The sequence below is a fragment of the Hemicordylus capensis genome, chromosome 4 (assembly GCF_027244095.1).
Source record: "Hemicordylus capensis ecotype Gifberg chromosome 4, rHemCap1.1.pri, whole genome shotgun sequence".
Lineage (NCBI taxonomy): Eukaryota > Metazoa > Chordata > Lepidosauria > Squamata > Cordylidae > Hemicordylus > Hemicordylus capensis.
The window spans coordinates 211,828,458-211,850,978 of record NC_069660.1 but is presented as its reverse complement, the minus strand read 5'-3'; positions in this window follow the sequence as shown (position 1 = coordinate 211,850,978).

The window sequence follows — 22,521 nt, the reverse complement described above, 5'->3', positions numbered from 1 at the left end:
CAATTGATAATAGTTGGGTGGTACCATACAATCCATATCTTGCCCTGAAGTACACTGTCACATTAATGTTGAAGTCTGCACTTCTGTGAAAAGCATCAAATACCTTTTCAAATATGTGTACAAGGGCCACGATTGTGCAAAAGTTGTAATCCAGGAACAAGGCACTTTGAACCACGATGAAATAAAGTCATTCATGGATTCAAGGTATGTCAGCGCACCAGAGGCAGCATGGCGTCTGAATGGGTTTGAAATGCATTATCAATCCCATACTATCCACAGGTTAGCAGTTCATCTGCCGGACGAACAAACGGTGATTTTCAACCCCAATGACATTATCACTGCGGCCCAAAGAGCAACTAACCGCGATACTCATTTGACAGCTTGGTTCAAATTAAATCAACAGGAAGAGGAAGCAAGGAAGATATTATACTCCGACATTCCTTTACACTATGTCTTCGACTCTGCAAAATGCACTTGGAAATTACGACAACGTGGTGCAGAAAAAGTTATCGGACGAATGTATTCTGTCAACTTACCATTGGACCCAGAGCGCTACTGTCAACGCCTCCTATTGCTGCATGTACCAGGTGCAAAATCCTTTGAAGATCTGAGGAATGTGAATAAAAATGTCTATCCCACATTCCAAGAGGCTGCCAAAATGAGAGGTCTAATTAACGATGAGCAAGTATGGGAGAGCACGCTGGAAGACGCTGTCCAATACAGCATGCCTAAGCAACTAAGAGAACTCTTTGCATATATCTGCGTATTCGCATCCCTACCAAATATAAATGAACTTTATCAGAAATATGAACAATACCTCATTGAAGATTTTGTCCACACACATATCCGCCACAATGATGAGTGCACAGTCTGCCGGAACCTCGCACTACAAGAAATATCAAACATTCTAACACTCCATGGTTAAAAACTGCAAAGACTATGGATTGCCAACCACACTGCCAAATATAGACCAACTTACGAACACCTACAACCAGGCCTATGAAAAACAGGAAGCCAAGGAAATGGCGCAAAGCTTCAACAAAGAGCAAGAAACAGCAATGGAACAAATATTAATAGCAAGCCAAAATGAAAACCTTTGCCATCATTGTTTCTTCTTTGATGGCCCAGGAGGCAGTGGAAAAACCTACCTATACAAGACCCTACTCAGCACAGTACGTGGACAAGGCCAAATAGCACTCCCAGTAGCCTCCACAGGTATCGCAGCCAATCTACTAAAGGGTGGCAGAACATACCACTCCCAGTTCAAATTACCAGTGCCTATACTAGAGAACTCCATATCAAACATGCGTCTCAATTCCGCAGATTCAGAAAATTTGAAAAAAGCCAAAATAATCATATGGGACAAGTCAACAATGCCCCCCACTTTAGCACTTAAGTTTCAGAAGTCGACAAACTAATGAAAGAAATAATGGGAAACAACAAACCCTTTGGAGGAAAAGTTTTCCTACTTGGTGGAGATTTCAGGCAAACACTACCCGTAGTGCCACACGGAAACCAAACAAAAATTGTAGAAGCCTGTATAAAGTTTAACAAACTGTGGCCCACATTCCAAATCCTCACCCTTCAAAACAATGTTTGATCAGTCGACACAGAATTCAGCGATTGGCTACTCAAACTAGGCAATGGAGAGACACCACACATTGACGGTCTTCCAGAAGACATCATTGAAATCCCATCCAGAATTTTATCCACAGGGGATATTGTCAAAGACATTTTTGGAGACAACATTCCAGTTGCCAATGTACCCAAAATAGCAAACAGATCTATCCTTTGCCCAAAGAACTCCGACGCTGACACCATAAACCAACAGGTACTCAACATATTAGAAGGAGAAGAAGTGACATACCTCAGCGCAGGCACAATTGATGACTCCAGTGAAGAGGATGCAAAAAACTATCCAATAGAATTCCTCAATGAGCTCACACCAACAGGAATGCCTAAGCACTATGTCACCCTTAAACAGGGAGCAATAATTATTCTCCTTAGAAATCTCAACACCAAAAAAGGATTATGCAATGGCACCCGCCTCATCGTAAAAAATCTGAAAAACAACCTCATCATCGCACAAGTAATAACAGGTTCAGCACAAGGAGACATAGTCTTCATCCCACATATAGATTTGGCTCCGTCCTGCACTGATTTACCCTTTACCTTGCGAAGACGTCAATTTCCAGTGAAATTAGCCTTTGCCATGACAATTAACAAATCACAGGGACAAACCCTGGAAAAAGTAGGGATTTATTTGCCAGAGACAGTATTCAGCCACGGACAGTTATATGTAGCATTATCAAGAGTTAGAAGTTTTTCAGACGTTGTGGTCAAGGTACTAGAAGGCCCAGACCAAGGCAAACTATTAGCAAACTCAGATAGAATATTCACAAGGAATGTGGTGTATAAAGAAATTCTATAAATAACTACCACAAAATTAAAAAAAAAAGACACTCAACTTCAAATAAAATGAGGGGGGGGGACATTACCACTCAGTCAAGATCATTCACCCTCACCGTATTCTGCAGACCATTATTGATAAGTATGTTACAACTAAATAAAATACATATCGTTGAAATTAACATGACTTGCAAAATTATTCCTAACAAAAAAGACACAAAAACACGGGGCGGGGGGAACCCCTTGCTGTGGAGGAAATACATATCTAACAAACTTTGCTACACAATCCTACTAGCGCCCGTTAATTAAACGGAAATATACTAGTGAATAGATAAAGATCCTTTGAGGTCTACGTGCATCTTGCTACTTCTGATTGATTACTGCAAACAACTACTCTCTGTGATTAATTATGAAAGATCACCTTAGTCAGCTAATAATTACTCTGGCATATTCTTGAGCCTGACAGGACTTTGGGGATATAATATGTTTTCTTCAAATTGAATGGACTTTGCTATGGCAGAAATATAACATGGGAACAGATGCAGGAATGGGGAACAAGCGGTTTTGGAAAGGAAGTGGCAGAGAGGGGTGGGGGAATTGTTGAAGCCAGGTGAACCTCACTGGGGAGGCTATTCCATAAATGGGGTGCAACCCCTGAAAAGGCCCTCTCCCTAGTAGCTACCTGCCTCACCTCGTTTGGCAGAGGCACTCGGAGGAGAGTCCCCGAAGAAGATCTTAAGGTCCGGGTTGGGACATATGGGGCATATGGGACATATTACTCTCAGGTAACCCAGTCTCAAGTCAGTAGGGCTTTAAATGTTAAAACCGGCCCTTTGAATTGGGCCTAGAAACGGACTGGGAGCCAGTGCAGCTGATGAAGCACTGGGGTCATCTCATGAAACGGAAGGTTGGGAAATTTAGGACTGACAAGAGGAAGTACTTTTCCACACAGCGCACAATTAATCTATGGAATTCTTTGCCATTTGATGTGGTGATGGGTACTAGTTTGGATGGCTTTAAAAGGGGCATAGACAAATTTATGGACAGGTCTATCAGTGGCTACTAGTCTGATGGCTATTGACTACCTCCAGCTTCAGAGGCTTGATGCCTTTCAATACCAGTTGCAGGGGAACAACAGCAAGAGAGAGGGCCTCTTGTCTGCGGGCTTCTCAGAGGCATCTGGTGGGCCACTGTGTAAAAGAGGATGCTGGACTAGATAGGACTTGGGCCTGATCCAACAGGGCTGTTTTTATGTTCTTATGTAATATGCTCCAAACATCCATTCCCAGTAAATAATCTTGGAGCCCTAATTTGTACCAGCTGCAATTTCTGGACCTTTTACAAAGGCAGCCCCATGTACAATGCATTGCAGTGATCCAAGCAAGAGGTTACAAGAGCATGAGTAACTGTGGCCAAGCTATCTCTGTCCAGGTAAGGTCACAGTTGGCATATCAGTCAAAGCTGATAAAAGGTGCTCTGAGCCACAGAGGCCACTTGAGCCTCTAGTGACCGTGCTGAATCAATGAGCACCCTCAAACTGCTAAGAGTTATGGAGAAGGCCCTGGTCCTTTGGCGAGGACAGCCAACTCTTCCCTAGGACAAGAGAAGAGTCTCCATGAGGATTCTCAACCCAAAGGTCTGCCCCAGCAGTTAGAGACTTTTGGGCTTTTACTGACCAGCCATAGGTAGATTCCGGCCAGATCTCCCTGGGAAGGATTCTGATCCTGTGTATCTCCCAATTTTAAGCAACTCCAGTCATTAGAACCCTCCAAAATGGATCCCAGTAGTTTAAACCCCTGTGACTTTGCTCCAGGTCACCTAATGGCGCAGCGGGGAGATAACTTGCCTAGGGAGCAAGAGGTTGCTGGTTCGAATCCTTGCTGGTATGTTTCCCAAACTATGGGAAAAATCTACATCAGGCAGCAGTGATATAGGAAGATGCTGAAAGGCATCATCTCACACTGCGTGGGAGATGGCAATGGTAAACCCCTCCTGTATTCTACCAAAGACAACCTCAGGGCTCTGGGGTCACCAGGAGTCGACACCAACTCGATGGCACGACTTTGCTCCAGTCATCCATTCCCTCACTGATGGTCCCCTCGCAACCCAGGGAAAGCCACCTCTGCTGATTTTAACTTTCAGAACGCAACAAGCTTCCCTTTCATTCATGTTGAGGCAGGTCTCACGATCCATGAGACCTGCTTTTTCCAAAACTGTGGGGAGCCCTGGGCGGCTGGATTGGCTGCCCACACAATTGCCGGCTCCGTGACAGAGCCGGCAGGGGCTGGGGGGAGCAGGGGCCAATCAGCCCCCCCACAAGCTCCAGCATGCCCTGTGCGGCGTGCAGGGCATGTTGGCGAGACCCCCGGAGCCGGGAGGCGGCTTTTCGCCTCCCCTCCGGGGGTCTCCTCATGAGTAGCCACGGCACGGAACCGCGCCATGGCTACTTGCAATCCAATAGTCCGGGTTTGCGGAGCGCTCGCTCCGCAAACCCAGGCTAAGGGGCGGGCTACTTGAGCGGGTTAGCCGCTCAAGAACCACCGGGCTTGCAGCCGAGCCCGGTGGTTCTTATGATTAGCAAAAGTTGGGCTAGGCTCTCCTAGCCCAATTTTTGCTAATCGTGTGAATAGCCCCATGGTCTCACTTTTAGGATAGCTCAGTAGCTCTTAGTTTTTAAGCCTCCCCCCCCCCAGTGGCGTAACTAGGGAAAACGGCGCCCAGGGCAAGCACTGAAATTGTGACACACACACCCCGCCACACACACCCCCCGCCACTCCCCCCAACGTACATCTGACTGACACACATGTTTCAGAAAACTTTTATTTTAAAAATTTTAAAAATTACCAATATCATACATGTGGTCAAGCTCTTATCTACCACTTCAGATTTATTTTTTAAAACTATCCAAATTGTGGGGCTATCATTAATTTGTTTGGATAGCTCAGGTTAAAATGCTGGAAAATGACAAATTTCAGTATGCTGATGCTCATGAAATCCCCAAATATTATGCGGAGTTGTACCTGGAAAAACTAAAAGAAGTGCCTGTCTAATTCTCTGCTATGCATTGTAGCATCACGATTACATAAGTTTTAAAAATAAATGGAGAATTTGACTTTTCCCAGATACTCTGAAAATAATTAAATGATATGCAGAGTAAACTGTGTCACTGCTTGGAATATATTCTAGTATTTCAGAAAGACAGTAAAAATGAGAGAAAGAGCAAGAAACTCCCAGTGGGCCTTAATACTAAGGATTTCACATTGATTCAAAGACAAACTGACCATTAACAGCCATATTATTAAGACATCACATTTAACTCACTTATCACAAGAAGCAAAGTAAGAGCAAATGGATACAATCTTAGCTCATAAACTTCAGCACAGTATTCACAAGCCCTTATTCTCTGTACATAGTGCCAATCTGAATATGTGTACAGTGACATATTATATTATTTTTTTAAAAAAAATTACCTGTAGCCCCTTCGGGGGACATCTTAAAGGCTGTGGGGGGTCTGCAAAGTTCCCCCCTCCTCCCACTGGCCTCTAGGGCCTCACAGGCACCATTTGAGCATGTGCGGTGGTCATTTTTAATTTTTTTTTTTAAATGGCCGCTGAAAACAAAATGGCCACTGTGCATGCTCAAATGGCCTCTGCGAGGCGTGGCATGCCCTAGGGCCTCACAGAGGCCATTTGAGCATGCCCAGTGGCCATTTTGTTTTTGGTGGCCATTTTTTTTAATTATTTAATTTTAAGAAATTGCGCCCCCCCCCCTTCAAGTGGCGCCCGGGGCACGTGCCCCCCTGCCCCCCCTATAGATACACCCCTGCTCCCCCCCCCATTCTTTTCTAATGTGTTTGACTGGTCTGCCTCCCCCTTCTCCCCATCTCCCCCTCCCCACCCACTTCTCACTGCTTTCTCAGTTGACCCAGCTTATCTGCTTCTCTTGCTTTTCCTGCTCCCTGTGCCCTGGTTGTAGCCTCATCTCTCCCTCTTTCTTATGGCTTTGCTTGCTTGTTCTTCATAGGAGTTGATGGCTTAGTTCATTCTTATATTAGTTAATTACTTAATTCATTGATTATTAGTGTCATTTAGTCAATTGCCAAGCTTCTGCTTCACCCCTCCCACACCACCACATTGAATACTCTTTATTTCCCTCATCTCTTATCTGACCCTGATTGCTCTTTGGCCTCGGTGGTTTCTCCTCATCTTTTTCCTTTTCTCTTTCTTTCTCCATTCCTAATAGGAATTGGGATAAAACCTCCTTTTTCTTGGTCTCCCTCTCCCTGTCCTTTTGTAATCGACTAGATTTCTTTGGACTCTGACACTGTGCTGCACCTAGTCCTTGTCACCTTTTCTGTTCTTCAATCATTATTCTAAGGTTTCGTTACACTGATTATTCTTGGGCCCTGGCTACTTCTCTTAATCTTATTCCTTTGCTTCTCTCTTCCTCTATCCTCAATAGGATTAGCCTTGGTTAGTAATTTAGATACATTTACCTATTGGGTTAGCCAATTGCTTGGTTAACTTCTAGTTATTCATTACCTAGCTAATTACATACATATTAGAGAACCCATTCTAGTTACAATATATTCAAGAACTTGCCTAGCTACAATAGTTTACCACAGATTCAAGAATCACTCGAGTTATGTAATAAAGGTTAGGTTTTAGTGCCTTGACTAGGGGTGTGCATAGATTGTTAGTGGTGGTTTGGTTCAAATTTGGACCGAACTGCCACTCCATGAACCGGGTCAGTTGGACTGACTGGCTTGGCAGTCGAACTGACAAACCAGTGTGAACCAGTTCAAAGCGGTTTGTGCTCAAACCACTTGAATCGGCCTGGATTGCAGCGAACCGGTTCGAACTGGTCTGTGCACACCCCTAGCCTAGACACTACTACTGTTTAGCATGCTGTATGTGATGTGAGTATACTAACGTGTGTTCTTAAATGCCTTGCCTCTTCATTGCAATCAATAAAATAAATCTTTATTTAGACCATTAAATCTGTGGCTGTCTTTCTTCTGGGGACTGCTTGACCCAAGCCTTGCTATCCAAATTTAGGGGTGCCAGAGTACCCCACAGTTCAACAACTTGAGTGTGAAGGAAAGCCATGCCAAAGTTACTGCACTTGCTTATATGCTATACATGAGAGTATCTATGCTGTTGGGCTGACTCATGAGGATTTGCTCAAAAGTGAATCTGCAAGCATAGATTACTAATGGACTGCAGCCTAGAGAGAGACAGGGAGGCTATTCACATGATGGGAGAAAATCAGGCTAGCAGAGGCTAGCCCGATTTTCTCCCATTGTGAGAACCACCAGGCTTGGCTGCGAGCCCGGTGGTTCTTCAGTGGGTAACCCCTAAACGACCCCGGTGCTTAAACCAGGTTTGTGGCGCGAGTGCTCCGCAAACCCATTTTTTCAATCATGTGTTGCCATGCCGCGGCTCCGTGCCGCGGCACCTCACGAGTAGACCCCCCAACTGGGAGGCTTAAAAGCAGCCTCTCAGTTCAGGGGTCTCTCCAGCATGCCCTGCGCACTCGCACAGGGCATGCTGGCATTTCTGGGGGCCGCATGGCCCCTGATCCCCGCTCTGGCTCCGTAACAGAGCCGGCAGTCGTGTGGGCGACCGGTTCGGCTGCCCAGAGCAGACTGACTGCTCGTCTGCGCGGAGAGCGGGCTTAACTGCTTTCCCTGCAAACCACATCCAGGCTCTTCTAACTGATTGTAAGAAGAGCCTCAGAGCAATGTTAGGATGCCTCAGAAGAGCAACAGACTCAGAGGCAAAGCTTATGAATCTGGAAACAAAGAGATAGTGAAGCTATTCCCACAATCGGTAGAAAGCGGGCTAAGGGAGCCTAGCCCGCTTTCTACTGATCATGGAACCACCGGGCTTGCAGGCGAGCTCAGTGGTTCCCAGGCGGCTAGCCCACCTAATTAAATGAGGTACTGTAAATAGAACGAGCGCTCCGTTAACCTCATTTTATTGCTCGTGTGTCACCGTGATGTGCAGCGACACACGAGTAGACCCCAGATCAGGCGGCTGCTTACAGCCTCCCAGGCTTGGGGTTTCCCCCAGAATGCCCCGTGCACTTGCAGAAGGGCATCTTGGGACTGCCGAGGGCCGGGCAGCTCCCTATCCCTGCAGCCCCCACCGGCTCCGTGATGCAGCTGGTAGTCATGGGGGTTTCCAATCCGGCCACCCAGGGCTCCAGGCATGATTGTCTGTAGGGAGGGTGAGCTAAGCCTGCTCTCCCCACAGACTTCATCGAGGTGCTTCACAGTAATTGTGTGAAGTGCCTCAATATTTATTTCAAAATGCAGAGGCACAATGTAAAATGTAGTAGTAGTTGATAGCCTTGGTATACTTGCAGGAATGAAGGTAGCTCCCGGGATGAGATATGGAGGGGAAGGGAAGGAGGGAGTGGAAGGAAGGGAGGGAGGAGAAAAAGCTACCCAGGTTTCCCTCCTACCGTGCTTCCACACAACCAAAAATTAGGAGCACACACAGCTCCCAAACCCGGGTAGAACACAATTTTTTGATGGTGTGAATGACCTCAGTGACTCAAGAGCAGCATTGATACCTGTCCTTAGTTTGGTTGTGTTGATGCCTAAAGGAGTGCTTTCCACTAGGAATGGTTTAGGGGATCCTGACAACGATGATTTTGCCAAAGCATCAGGCAAGGAGAGCAGCATAGGGCCAGCTGGGCACCAAATTCCACAGCCTGAGGCAGTCTGCATGCGCACAACTAGCAAAACCTGCTCTGGGTTTCCCAGGCAGTCAGACTCAGGGGTTAGCCAGATCACACACACCCCGCCCCCCACTATTCCTTTCTCTAAGTGGGTAGAATAACTGATTGGCCGGCACGTGGGAGGGAGAATCTATCAGGCCGTGGTCCGATTGAGAAGATTCTGAGGAGGAATTGCCTGAGGCATAGTCCCCTGATATGGTCCTGCTGCAGGACACTGAGGAGGAAGCCCCACTACTGAGAGATTGTGGAACAGCAAGAGGCTGCTGGGGAGCTGTTGCCTTCTTCAGATGGGGAGGAGCCGGGACCAAGCAGCAGACTGGTGAGCTACATGACCGCAGAAAGGAACAGTGTTTTGTTCAGAGAAGCAGCAGCTGTCTGAATCTGTAACCCCGAAGGCGGGTGGGACCTTAATTGGCTTCATGTGGCTTTTAGCCTTGAAGGGGTATAAAGTCAGACCACTCACTCTGCACCACACTGCTTTCAACTGATTGCTTTGGTGTGCAGTTCCAGCTCCCTGCTCTTCCTCCTGTTTGCTCCTGGGATCTTGACCCTGCGCCTGGCTATCGACTTGTGACTCGTGGACTACAGAATTGGCAACCAACCCCTCTCCTGGCATTGACCCATACTGGACTTGGCATTCAGCTATGATTTATGGACTGATGATTCAAATGTGGTGGTTTCCATTGACTTTGTCTATGTACACTTGCTTCCACTTTGCTGCTAGTAAAAGCTCTAATCCCACACATTCCAGCTGTTGCTTTGATTTATTGTGGAAGCATGTGCCCTTGACAGGGAGGAGAGCTGGTCTTGTGGTAGCAAGCATGACTTGTCCCCATAGCTAAGCAGGGCCTGCCCTGGTTGCATATGAATGGGAGACTTGATGTGTGAGCAATGCAAGATATTCCCCTCAGGGGATGGAGTGGCCCTGGGAAGTGCAGAAAGTTCCAAGTTCCCTCCCTGGCTTCTCCAAGGTATTGCTGAGAGAGATTCCTGCCTGCAACCTTGGAGAAGCCACTGCCAGTCTGTGAAGACAATACTGGGCTAGATAGACCAATGGTCTGACTCAGTATATGGCAGTTTCCTATGTTCCTATGTTCCTAACCTTTTCACCAAAGCATTCAAACACCCACCGATCTCAGTTCAATGGAACCTTTATAAAATATTTAAAGTAGAAGTAACAAGGAACTGGGTTAGGAGAAGAAAGAGTACAGACATAAAAATAAAATGTTTTTGCTAACTCCCATCATTTGCCTGAGAGACTAATGAAGTACTTACATGCATCATCTTATCGAGCCAACACGATGGAAACAAGCCAACACAAATACACATTCAAGGACACTTTTTCAAGCTATTCACAGTGAAGGGGGAAGGTGGATGACACTCTCCTCAGATCCAAGCCATGTGGGGTGGCTGTAATTTGTCTGTCCAATGGAAAGCTGAGGCTTCTTTATCTCACAGGTGTCTCAGAATCTACCATACCTGTAGAGCCCAAGTGGTTTCAGAGTCAAGATTAAAAACAGGGCAAAGATACTGGAAATCCAGTTAAGGGGTCCATCTCTCAGTGTGAGGCAGTTTTAATGGACCAGGAAGTGTTAGGTCCTGGTTAGATTTGGGGATGTGATGGATGTGATCTTGTCATTTTGAGTAAATTGAGATTCAAAGCTAGGAAGGGATAAGAAATGGAAGAGGGAGGCTAGGGGGTTCTCATGGAGCCCTTTCTCTACAGGCAGCCCTACTTGCAATTCTGTTGAAGGTAACCAAATCTGGGTTGGTAACCAAATCTGTTAAAAGTAACCAAATCTTTTTTTTTTTAAAGCTACTCTTTCAGGCTTGCCAACATCAAGCCATAAATAATCATTTTATGGATTAAGAGGTTAATTGAGGCATTATTTGAACAAGTCTGCTAGCTATGACTTGTCTTTGCATTGAGAAACTCCCACTGTTGCTTTTGGCGAATTCAAAATTATAGGCTGCAGTGTACTTTGGTACTTGCTATTCTGGTTGCCTAGCGCTCTTAACAATGGGTCTCTAGCTATTTCCTTCTATTCACTTTGCTGCCTGTTTACGGAAATAAGGGACTGATAGGCATAGAGTACAATGTTAAATCTTATGATGGGTTGTAATTGTTAGTCCCAGAGCATAAGAGAACTTGAATAGGAAAAGGAGTAATTTGTACATAACAAAACTATACTGTAGAAACATGCAGGTTTTGAACTGCGCAGAACTTTTCATTGGTCAGATGGAGAAGAGTTCCATGAAACTGAGACGCTTGCTTGTGTCCATTTCAGCATACTTTGATCTCCTGGTGCGACTGGAATCTGAAACTTTAAAAAGGGATCTGCTTGCTTTCCCAAGATTCTCTTATTTTCCAAGGAGCATTTCTATCAGCAGACAGAATAGATCAGATAGAGGGTAAAGAGTAGGGTGGGGTGGAGGAAGAGGAAGACTGGACATTTTGCATATGTGTATACACACTCACTCACTCATTCTCTGTTTATTATTATTATTATTTATTCATTATTATTTAGCATATTTTTATACCGCCCAAAACTTATGTCTCTGGGCAGTTTACAACAAAATTTAAAATGTAAAACATTAAACACAAAAAATTAAAAGCAAGAAATTTAAAACACAATTTAAAATTTTATAACAATATTCTAAAAACAACATCAAAACAATCAAAACAATATCAGTCAAAAGCTTGGGTGAACAGATGCGTCTTTAAAGACTTTTTAAAAGTTGTCAGAGATGGGGAGGCTCTTATTTCACTAGGGAGAGCATTCCAAAGCCTCGGGGCAGCAGCACAGGAGGCCCGTCCCTGAGTGGCCACCAGACGAGCCGGTGGCAGCTGCAGACGGACCTCTCCAGCAGATCTCAGTGGGCAGTGGGGTTCATGCCGAAGAAGGCGTTCTCTTAAATACCCAGGGCCCAAACTGTTTAGGGCTTTATAGGTTATAACCAGCACCTTGTATTTTGCCCAGAAACATATCGGCAGCCAGTGTAGCTCCTTTAATACAGTAGTTATATGGTCTCTCCGAGATGACCCAGAGACCAGCCTGGCTGCCGCATTCTGGACCAACTATAGTTTCCGGACTACGTACAAGGGCAGCCCCACATAGAGAGCATTGCAGTAATCCAGTCTGGAGGTTACTAGCAGATGTACCACTGTTTTGAGGTTGTCTGTCTCAAGAAACAGACACAGCTGGCGTATCAGCCGAAGCTGATAGAAGGCACTTCTGGCCACTGCCTCAACCTGAGACACCAAGGAGAGACTTGGATCCAGAAGCACCACTGGACTGCGTACCTGTTCCTTCTGGGGAAGTGTGATCCCATCCAGAACAGGCAGATCAAAATAGTCTCTCGAGTTCCGACCCCGCACAATGAGTACCTTCTTCTTATCTGGATTCAGTTTCGCAGCAACCCCAGAATGAAATTAAGCTGAATTGCAGAGATACTGAAGATATTTTCGAGGATACGCTTTTGATGAATTAGGTGCTGGAATGAGAAGCAGCACGGTGGGGAGTTGTCCAGAATCAAAGTGTGAAGGCTACAAATCTTCCATTCCGGTTAGTAATTTAAGTGAAGTGGATGAGCCTTCTTTGATACTCTTGAATGACTCAGCTGATTTATCTCCCTCTACTCCCAGGAAAGCATCCTTACCTGATCCCAGTGAGGATTTTTCCTCTAATTTGGCTTTATTAGTGCTGGAAACTTTGAAATATCTTTTCCAACGCCATTCTAGAGTTTCAGAACAAATGGACCAGCTGGCTTTGGAATTGAAGAAACTATCTAAGTCTGTTTTAAATGATAAATGCAGCACGGTGCATTTATATATCCAGAATGCACGGTGCATTTATATATCCCTATAGCAACAGGTTTGAAGGAGAACCACCAGCCTGTTGATGCTAGTGTGCAGACAGAATTTCAGCCTCCACACAGAAACCAAATACCACCGTATGCTGGCTTCAGTATTTGTGGAGGGGTCTCCTCTTCGGTTCATTCTGGATATCATAATTATGGAGGGAATGGGAGAACATCTCGGTTAATATACCAACCCAAACAACTCATTCTGGATATTTGTTTGAATTCAACCAATCGCCAGAGGTGGTATTCAAAAACCCTGATTTGTAGGTCTCTTGCTCAAATTTTGGCCTTCCCTGTACAAGCCATTGATTTGACGTCGTTTTCAGAACTCAGCCCTTCTAAAGTGCATATGCTTAAACTTCTGCTTACATTTGATCATGCCTTGATCCCGCAATCTCTGATAAGAATGAGGAATCGTTTGGCTGTGTGGGAAATTTCTCCAACGAGGGTCTTTGAGGAGGTTGTGGACATGGATGTGAATCGGATGAATTCTCCTAACAAGGCTGTGAACCCTAGTTTGCCAGAGTGGATTCATACGCGGAAAGAGAATCCCCAGAAGGGAGTTAAAGGGAGACACCCCTCTTCTGTGGCACAGAATCCTCCTCAGGACCTTTGGTCCGGAGACCCCATTTTGGATGGCCATGTTTCACCTAGCCCGATTCCCCCGCCTTCTGATGAATACAAAGATCTATTTTTTACAACAATTTCGGAAGTTGGAACACTGTCAGAAGATTTTAATTTCTTGCAGATTTTGGTGGATGAGGAGTCTCCCAAACCAGTGGATCTGAGCGGTCCATACTCGAAGGATCCTTTGATGACTCCAGGGTCCCAGAACCTTTGTTCCCCTTCCATTCCTTCTAATTCCAGATCATTGGGATCCCGGGCTGAGGATAGCATTTTTGAAATAAATAATCCATCCCTTCTTAAGGATGGACTTTGGGCTAATATCAGGAAGCTAATCTCTCTTGAGAATATTTTAGCAGAAAATCACAAGCACAGAAAGAAGGTGCCTGAGGAGGCTAATGGGAGACCTATATTGTTGGAGAAGACGCCTGCTGCTCCCTCCAATCAATTGAATAACCTGCCTACTTTAGATTTCCACCATCTTAGGCAGACTAAAATCTCTAATTTCTTTTTTTCCCCCACAAATGTAAGTGGAGCCCTAGAAAAGTTGGCAGAACCGCCTGTGCAGAAGTGACATCGTCTGCTAGGTTCTCCTAGGCGGGGATTTTATAAGTCGAGCGGTGATTCTGCCTTATTTGCTGGTGGAGAGTTCAATCTTACACCAATGTATCCCCCGTTGGCTACACCTAGGCCAGGAAGCGGCTCTAGATCTCCACCCATAGAGACTCCATCTGACTTACATCCCCGTGCTGAACTGGAGGAACACAATGCAAACTGTAGGCAATCTGATTGGAAAATTCTTAGCTGGAATATAGCTGGATGGCTTGGGAAAAGGTCTGATGTGGAGTTTATCACCTTCTTGCAACAATGGGACATTTTAATGTTTCAAGAGACTTGGTCCAAAGAAGACTTGGTTATTAGTAGCTATACTGTTCATGCATTAAAAGCCCATTCAGATAATAATAAGGGAAGGTCCAAGGTGGGTCTGGCATGTTGTGTTTCATTAGCCCTCAATGTCGAATCTATTAGTTTGCCTGATCTTCCTCCGTATGCTATGACTATTCTCCTTAAAGGTCTAAGCGGGGATATTTTGCTGTTTAATGTATATATCCCTCCTGGTCTAACCTCCAGTTTGACCAATAATATTTGGCAACAATTAGATCTTTATATATTAGAAGCAACACTAAAGTACCTGCATGCTGCGGTCGTCCTTATGGGTGATTTCAATTCTAGATGCGGTACAGATGACAGTGCTCTAATGGCTTCTCATTTATGGAACTGGGGGGATTGCATTGAGGGATTTTCTGCACCAATCCGGCAATCAAAAGATGAAGTTATCAATAGGTCTGGAGTTCAACTGATCCACTTGGCTAGAATGTTTGAGCTGGTATTATTAAATGGTACTATTTCGCCGGATATTCCAGGTGAATATACATTCATTTCTTCGCGGGGGAGTAGTGTAGTCGACTACGCTTTGGTTTCTCGCTCCCTGCTCCCCCAGGTTACATCTTTTGAGGTGGGCGAGCAAATCTTTAGTGACCATCTCCCGATGCTCACTTGTCTTGAATTACCTCGGGTGAGGGGGGATACCCCTTTCCCTTGTCTGTATGAGCAAAGATCAGCTAAGCTGGGCTGTAAAATCAAGTGGTCAAAGAAAGTTGAAAATGAGTTGAATACCTTATATGATTCCCCTGAGGGAAGTAATTTGTATAACTTAATTGTACTAGATCAACCGGGTCCACAAGCAATTATTGCATATGAGGACCTAGAAGGTATGTTGATTCAAAAGATTTCACCCTTAGCTACCCACACCCTTGTGTGCATAATGGGAAATGACCTAATAACTGGTATGACCCGCATTGCAGGAGGCTGCGTGATCAGTTGAAAGGCATATATAGAGATTATAGATTGAGTTCAGATCACAATCTTCCTCCAACATATTTTTTGATAAAGAAGGCCTACAAAAGGAGCCTTAGATCTGCCAAGACTCAGGCATTAAAAAATACCTGGGGTAAGTTAATATTGGCTACAAACCAAAAAGACAGTTGTGCTTTTTGGAAAATTGTTTCGGTGACAAACCATTCTAATATGTTGTGTAGGATTCCAGCTAAAACATGGGAATCCCACTTTTATGCTCTTTACAATGATGCTCAACCCACGCAGCTTTCTCTGTCACCTTCATTTGAGGTGTTACCCTTATGGCCCCTGGTTGGGTCAGATGAAATAGTTGATTTGCTTAGCCGTCTCAAAACTGGTAAAGCCCCAGGTCCTGACGCTATTCTTCCTGAGGTTTTGCTAGCCAATGTGGAATGGTGGGCCCCCGTCTTAGCTAATCTGTTTACTTCAATAAACAGTACCGGTATCTTCCCTGCTAAGTGGAGAATAGCAATAGTGGTTCCGATTTTTAAATGGGGTTCTCATCTTGACCCGTTTAACTACAGACCCATTAGCCTGCTTTCGGTAGTGGGCAAAGTCTATGCCCTCTACCTGTTATCCAAACTTGAAACATGGATTTCTGACCAGCAGATCCTAGGGATCGAACAGGCAGGCTTCAGAGCTGGTCGTTCCACACTTGACCACTGCATGATTTTGAACCATCTTGCATGTAAATATTCTAGTGCTTCCAAGGATAGACTTTTTGCAGCTTTCATGGATTTAAAAGCTGCTTTTGACCTTATTTCTAGGGAATTATTATGGTCTAAGCTTGGGAAGTCCTCGATGGACAAAAGACTGTTGTTTTTGATTATGCAGCTCCATGTTGATTCCTCTATCCGAGTCAGATATGCTCCTATTGAGGCATTAACTGATCCAATTTCCGTCACTCGTGGGGTCAGGCAGGGTTGTGTTCTGGCCCCTACCTTGTTTAATCTTTTTATCAATGATTTAGCGCAGTGCTTAGAAAAGATAGATCCACATGCCCCAAAATTGGCTGGCATTCATGTGCCAATGTTGCTGTACGCGGATGATGCGGTGTTATTGTCCCAGACTCGACTCGGTCTTCTTAGATTGCTGACAGCCTTTGCCCAATACTGCAATGACAACAATTTATCTATTAACTATGAGAAATCTAAGGTCCTGGTCTTTACTAAAGCTAGGAAACTTTACAAGTGGGCGATAAATAAGGAAAATATCGAGCAGGTTTACAAATTTAAATATCTTGGTATACATTTCCAACATAATCTTAACTGGAAATCCCAAAGATTGTATTCTATCTCTATTGCCCGTAAAACCCTTAACGCTTTTTTGCAATTTTACTATTCTAAAGGAGGCCACTATATACCTATGGCCCTCCAAGTTTTTTGAGCAAAGATTGTAGCCCAATTACTCTATGGTGTCCCACTTTGGATCCAGGGAGTAACACCAGAGATGGAAACAGTTCAGTCACTATTTCTTAGGGCTATCTTTGGGGTACCCAGGTGTGTTTCCTACTCTGCATTATGTTTGGAATCTGGACTTTTCACTATTCTCTCTAAAGCATGGGAACTTACTTTTACCAGATGGATCAAACTCTGCTTGGATATTCAGGAGCCCTCCTATTTTCTGTTTCTATGGAGAGACTCCTTTCCCAGTCCTTGGCTGTCATGTGGTAACAACAAAATAATGCAAATGGGTCTATCTCCCTCTGAAATCCTACTCATGGGAAATGAGAAGGTGAAGGTTACACTCATACAACGCCTTCATGACATTGAGCACCAGAATCTAGTTTCTAGGGGAAATAGGACCTGTTCCCCCCTATTTTTTGGTATCATGCCCCTCTTGGGGAATAGCAGTGCTAAATATTTAGCTTTCCTACACTTTCCAAAGTTTAGGATAGCTTTTACTAGGGCTCGCATGAATGTGTTGCCTTCAGCCCTTCTGGAAAAAAGATTTAACAAGGGATCGTCAGGTTATGCCCCTGTGGTGCAGGCCTCCCTGAAACAGTTTTGCATGTGCTGCTTCATTGCTCCCTGTATTCTGATACCAGGAAAGAGCTCATATTCCCCCTATTAGAGCATCTCCCAGGAAGAGCTGACCCCTTTTATCTGAATTTCTGTCTCGAGGATCGAGATAACATGATTACTAAGGTGGCGGCGAAATTCTTCTATGTTGCTATTAGATTAAGATCCTGCTTAAGATCCAAATTTTTAGGAGCTACTGTTTATTATTATGTACCATATTATTGTTGGTATATTTTGTTTTTAATCTTTCTTATTTTGTATGTTTTCTGTATGGCCTACAGCCACAATAAATTGAAACTCTAAGACTGTCTGGAGCTGAGAGGCCACCACCCTCTCAATTACCTTGCCCAGCCACGGAAGGTTGGAGACAGGCCTGCAGTTACTCAGCTCTGAGGGATCCAAGGTAGGCTTCTTCAGAAGTGGTCTAATAATTGCCTCATTAAGACTAGGAGGCATCCTACCTTCCTACCTATTAGATCATGATTCTACCTACCTATCCTATTAGAATCCTACCTATTAGATCATGCTTTTTGTGGTAGCAAGCATGACATGTCCCCTTAGCTAAGCAGGGTTCACCCTGGATGGGAGACTAGAAGTGTAAGCACTGTAAGATATTCCCCTGAGGGGATGGAGCCTCTCTGGGAAGAGCAGAAGATTCCAAGTTCCCTCCCTGGCTGCTCCAAGATAGGCCTGAGAGAGATTCCTGCCTGCAACCTTAGAGATGCCGCTGCCAGTCTGTGAAGACAATACTGAGCTAGATAGACCAATGGTCTGACTCAGTGAGGCTCTTCTCACAATCAGTGAGAAGAGCCTGGATGGGGTTTGCGGGGAGAGTGGGCTAAGCCAAACTGGCCGCCCACACAATGGCCGGCTCCGTTACAAAGCCGGCTAGGGAGATCGGGGGGCGTGTGGCCCCTAGAAGCTTCAGCATGCCCTGCGTGAGTGCGCAGGGCATGCAGGAGAGACCCCCAAGCCGGGAGGCTGTTTTTCAGCTTCCTAGTCAGGGGTCTATTCACGAGTTGCCGCTGCTCAGAGCCACGGCACAGCAACTCACGATCGGAAAGTGCAGGTTAGCGGAGCGCTCGCTCTGCTAACCTGGGCTTAAGGCAGGAGCAATTAAGCGGGTTACCCACTTTGACTAAACCAGGCTCGGCTGTGAGCCCAGTGAGTCTCACGACTAAGCACCCTTAGCCTGTTTTCCACTGATCGTGAGAATAGCTTCAGTATACGGCAGCTTCCTATCTTCCTATGTTCCTATAGTTAACCCGATCTCATGAGTGTCTCTATGTCTGTCTGCATTCTTTATTCATTAAACCTTTTAACTAGTTAGTCTGTGTGTTTGAGTGTCTATGCATAAAGAGTACTCTATGCATATTACATAGAGTATTGTATGTAATATGCATTTACAGACAGGCACACTTACAGGCTATGCACATGACCAGAGGTGGGACTGGGCGAGCGGGTGGGCAAAGGGGGAAGGCTGTGCTAAATTTACCTAACCACCCCACACGATCCTGGAACAGTGGTGGGAAACATGGACTACACTCCCCCATGATCTGTGCTGCTGCACTCAGTGTGGCTCTCTGGGGGCTTGGATGATGCGTCCCAGCCTCCATGTATCCCACAATGCACCATGCAATGAGCGTGGTGCATTGGGCGATACCCCCATGGAACAGGTGCTCTAGGTCAGGGATCCTCAACGTTGGGCCCCCAGATGTTATTGGACTTCAACTCTCATAATCCCCAACCAAAGGCCACTGGGGCTTGGGATTATGGGAGTTGAAGTCCACTAACATCTGGGGGCCCAACGTTGAGGATCCCTGCTCTAGGTGTCCGTCTCTGTGTCTGCTTGGGCTGCAAGCAGCCCAAATGGTCACAGTGCCTTGGAACCTTAACCTCAGTTAAAGGCCTTGTACAAAAGACAGGTTCGACACTGGGGCAGTGCTGAGATGTGCCTTGATCCTGGTGCTGCACACAAGCAGCCTAACCTAGGCTGGGCTGCCCTTTTAGTGTGCTTCACTGTATGTGTATATATTAGGAGGGAGAGGGAGAGGGAGAGGGCGATTGAGAGGGAGGGAGATTATTTTTGTGGTGAGAACTTTATCAAACCAAGTTCTTGATCTCAAACCAACATCTTGGGAGAAAGCAGCTGTGCAGTACACCTTAAATTTGCTTAGTTTGTCTAAGCAAGCTAAAATAAAGCTTCCTAACCCAGCTGAAAGTAGCATTGCTTGCTTATCTGCCCTACCCGACTCTGGCAAAGCCTGTTGCTCATGCCTGCCACCTGCTTGTTCCTCCACTCTGCCAAGCTCCGCTACCAAAGTTTGCCTCCTGTATTTGTTAACCTGGTCACTCTTCTGTCATGCCATTCTTTAGTTCTGTTTAGTTTGTAGTTAGGCTGTGTGTCTGTATGTGTCTCCCCACTCTACCCGTCCCGCCACCCCAATTGCAAATAAAACAATTGGGAACAGTAGGGAACCTATTCCCAACTGTCTGAAATTTGTCAGGTTTGGTCACTTGGAAAAGTGCTATGATGCCTGAAAATGTCATGCCAAATTGGGTGGAAAACAGAAAAGTTACACGCAGATGATTTGCAGTTGGGTCTCCTATTTGAATCAACCAGAGACAAAAATGTATAGGATGAATTAAAATGGACAAAATTCATTATGAAACATCTGTCTTGCAATTATGTTTTTGTGGCACCACATTTGTCAGGTAAGACTTTAAAGGTCAAGACTAGCATTTTGAATCTAGCCTGAAAGCAAACCCGGAATCTAGCCCGGCAATCAATGAAGCTACTGCAGGATGGGTGTGATGCTTGTGAAGTGACTTGTACCCGCCAACATCCTTGCGGCAGCATTCTGGAACAGCTGAAGCTTCCGAACCATCTTCAAGGGCAGCCCCAAGTGCAGTAGTCCAATCTGGATGTCACCAAAGCATGAGTGACAGAGGTCATCAGGTCTAATTTTTCCAAGGAGGATTGCAGCTGGTGTATCAGCCATAGCTGGTAAAAGGCACCTCACACGATTCTTCCCTTGGGTCCATCCCATTTGGCTTCAGGCCTGGTTTGGGCACAAAAACAGCTTTGGTTGCCCTAATGAGTTGCCCACCTATGCTGGAAGAAAGGCAGGGAAAATGTGACCCGGCTGATTCTCCTGGATTTCTCACTGACCTTTGATGTCATTGATCATGGTATCCTTCTGGATAGCCTACCCAGGTTAGCGAGTGAAAAGCATGGTCCGTGAAAGCACCATGCTTCCGTGATTTGCTTCTACCTGGATGACTGATTCTGTAAGATGCTGCTCAGCCTCATGGCAGCTATGCTACAGGATCCTGTAGGGTTTCCCCTTCTCCCCTGCTATTTAACTACTTTAAGCAACCACAACATGAGGTCAGCCAGAGAGCTAAAGTATGGTGCCAACAGCATGCCAATGTCACCCAGCTCTATTTCTCCAAAGGCCATTGTGACATGGGATGATGGGAGTTCTAGTACAACAACATCTGGGGATCCATGGTTGGGAAGCCCTCTGCTATGCCATCCATGGATAGCAATGTGTAAGGGGAGTCACTGGGAAAGTGTTGGGTAGGGATGTGCACAAAATTGGTTTGCCCGTTTCGGTTTGGATCTGAACCAGGTCCAAACCAGGAGGGGGTGGTTCGGTTTTGGTTTTGTCCGAACCACCCCCGGTTCAGTTCGGATCCAAACCGGTTCGGATCTGAACCAAACCGGTTTGGACCGGTTCGGATCTTGAAAAGTAACTAGGATGGTTGCTGGCATCCAGGGGTACCTGTCACCCAAACCCCAAAGCAATCGGACACGTACAATTTTTTATGAATTTTTGAAAATTATTTTTATTTTTTTCTCATAGGATATAATGGGATTTGAACCAGACCATTATTCCTTATTGTAGAGCACCCATGGGTGCCAACAACCATGCAAACCCTGAAGCAATCAGACACCCCTATGATTTTTTATGAATATTTGAAATATTTTTAATTATTTTTCTCATAGAGTATAATGGGACCCAAACCAGTCCATATCCCCTATTGTGGAGCACCTAGGGGCACTAAAGTGGGGTGGGTGGTAGACAGACAGGGGTGCCTACCACCCAAAAAATCTCAAGGTAATTGGACACTCCTCTAATTATTGGTGAATTGTTAAAGTATTTTTGAATTCCTCATAGAGAATAATGAGGATTGCAGCAAATGTATAGCTTCACGTTGGGGGGGAAAGGGGTGTTGTAGAGTGCAGTGTGGTGGCTGGTAGTTCCTAGGATGGGCAAGGAAGCTACCTGAATTATTTGAAAGGAATTGGGCAAAGGGGTGATTTTTAAGTGATTTTTGAAGTTTACGCGTCTTTAAGGTTTTTCTCCATAAAGAAGCATGGAGGTGTCAGCAAATGTATAGCTTCACGTCGGGGGGGAAAGGGGTGTCGTAGAGTGGAGTGTGGTGGGTGGTATTTCCTAGGGTGGGCAAGGAAGCTACCAGAATTATTTGAAAGGAATTGGGCAAAGGGGTGATTTTTAAGTGATTTTTGAAGTTTACGCGTCTTTAAGGTTTTCCCCCATTAGATATAATGAAGGGTGTATCGCTTCACGTCGGGGGGAAAGGGGTGGCCTAGAGCGGTGTGGGGTTGGTGGTAGTGCCGGGTAGGGGTAAGCAAGCTACCTGAATTTTTTCAAAGGATTTGGGCAGAGGGCTGATTTTTGGTTAATTGTTGATGTTTACGTGTCTTTAAGGTTTTTCCTCATAATAAGTTATAATGGGGCTTTCAGCAGCCCCATAAGTGCACTTGGGGGGGTGCAGCGGTGGCCCAGAGCGAGTGGTGGTGTAGTGCACATAGGGTACCAACCACCCCCATGGGTTTCTAACCCATGGGGTACAGGGTTCTCTTGTTTCTGAGGTATTGAGTGTGGATTCTATGATAGCATATTAGGGT